Raw genomic sequence first — 2,214 nt, forward strand, 5'->3', positions numbered from 1 at the left:
GCTCTTGCCTGGCCGTCATGGAACACCCGCGATAAGCTAGTGATTGAACATGTGATTCCTCACCGTGCAACTGAGGCAATCTATAAAATATGTGGCTTCTTACAGCTCTGAAGACCGCTGAGTAAGCGGCGTGCCCGTGATAGCATCGACTGGATCATCACCGAGCTCCGGTACGTCGTCATGCGCCTTGCTCCACCGACACCGCTGAGGGTGTTCTGGATTAGGGGGTATCCGGACAGCCGGACTATATACTTCGTCCGGACTATTGGAGCGTGAAGATACAAGACTCAAGACTCCGTCCCGTGTCCGGATGAGACTCTCCTTTGCGTGGAAGACAAGCTTGACGATCAGGATATTGTATTTCCTTCCTTGTAACCGACTCTATGTAAACCCTAGCCCTCTCCGGTGTCTATATAAACTGGAGAAGTTGGTCCTTAGAAGGCCGATCACAATTACAATCATAATCATCATAGGCTACCTTCTAGGGTTTAGCCTCTACGATCTCGTGGTAGATCTACTCTTGTACTACTCATATCATCAATATTAATCAAGCAGGAAGTAGGGTTTTACCTCCATCGAGAGGGCCCGAACCTGGGTAAACATTGTGTCCCTTGCTTCCTGTTACCATCAGCCTAAGACGCACAGATCGGGACCCCCTACCCGAGATCCGCCGGTTTTGACACCGACATTGGTGCTTTCATTGAGAGTTCCTCTGTGTCGCCGCTGCAAGGCTTGATGGCGCCTTCAATCGTCAACAACACGGTCCAGGGTGAGACTTTTCTCCCCGGACAGATGTTCGTGTTCAGCGGCTTCGCGCTGCGGGCCAATTCACTTGGCCAACTGGAGCAGATCGACAGCTACGCCCCTGGCCACCAGGTCAGGTTCGGAAACCTGAACTACACGGCCGATATCCGCGGAGACTTGATCTTCGACGGAATCAGGCCTGTGCCAGGAGCACCGGACAGTCACGATGAGCACGGCCTAGACCTGTTGTCGGACAGTGATCGGGATATTACCCCTGCAGTAGCCCCGGACCTAAATCCGGAGCAAACTGCGTGGCCCAAGGACGGGTGGATGGACCCCGCCCCGCAGGCTGCACACTCATCGGCGGTAGAGCCGAACCCAGGCCTCACCTCTAGGGACGCCTGTTATTCCGGACCCCCGGACTCGTATCCGGTTGTAGGTTCCAGTCCGCGCGCTCCCGAGCCCGCCGAGCCTGGTTGGGCTCCGGTAATGAAGTTTACCGCTGCAGATATCTTCCAGCACTCGCCCTTTGGCGACATGCTGAATTCATTAAAGTCTCTCTCTTTGTCAGGAGGCTCTCGGTCGAACTATGTCCGGCTCGAGTGGGAAGCTAGCGACGAAGGAATTCGTTGCCCACCCACCACCCACTTCATAGACACGGTCGATGATTTGACCAACGTGCTTGACTTCGACTCCGAAGACATCGACGGTTTGGACGATGATGTAGGAGAAGAACAGGAACCCGCACCCACGGGGCGGTGGACAGCCACCTCTTCATACGACATATATATGGTGGACACTCCGAAAGAAACCAATGGCGATGAGGCAACGGAGGATAACCCCTCCAAGAAGAAAGCAAAGCATGGGTGTCGCCAGCGCCGCTCCAAGCCCCGCCACAGTAATACCGGCACCGTAGACGAAAACAATCCGGACGGTGCCGAAGATGAATACAACCCCGATCAGCCCGCCTTCGAGCAGGCCGAGCAGGAAGATGGGCAGGACAGCCCAGATGAACAGGCGACGGACGGGTATCCGGAGGAGGACAACTACATGCCCCCTCCGAAGACGAGATTAGCCTCGGTGACGACGAGTTCGGCGTGCCTGAGGACCCCGTGGAGCGGGAGCGCTTCAAGCGTCAGCTTATTGCCATTGCGAGGAGCCTGAAGAAGAAACAGCAGCAGCTTCAAGCTGATCAAGACCTGCTCACAGACAGATGGACAGAAGTCCTGGCAGCCGAGGAATATGGACTCGAGCGCCACACGGCTGACCGGCCACCTCGTGGCCGGGATAAAACGGCATATCAGCCCGAATACCAGCCCGCAGCCCCGCGCCAGTTTACTACAGCCCGGGGCAATACTTAGGACCTATGAGACAGATTGGAAAACACCGCAGGACAATCAAGATCGATCTACGGATCACGGGGGCGCGCTACAGCACATGACGATGACCGTCATACCAGATACACTAACA

This window comes from Triticum dicoccoides, chromosome 7B, assembly GCF_002162155.2.
Source record: "Triticum dicoccoides isolate Atlit2015 ecotype Zavitan chromosome 7B, WEW_v2.0, whole genome shotgun sequence".
Taxonomy (NCBI): Eukaryota; Viridiplantae; Streptophyta; class Magnoliopsida; order Poales; family Poaceae; genus Triticum; species Triticum dicoccoides.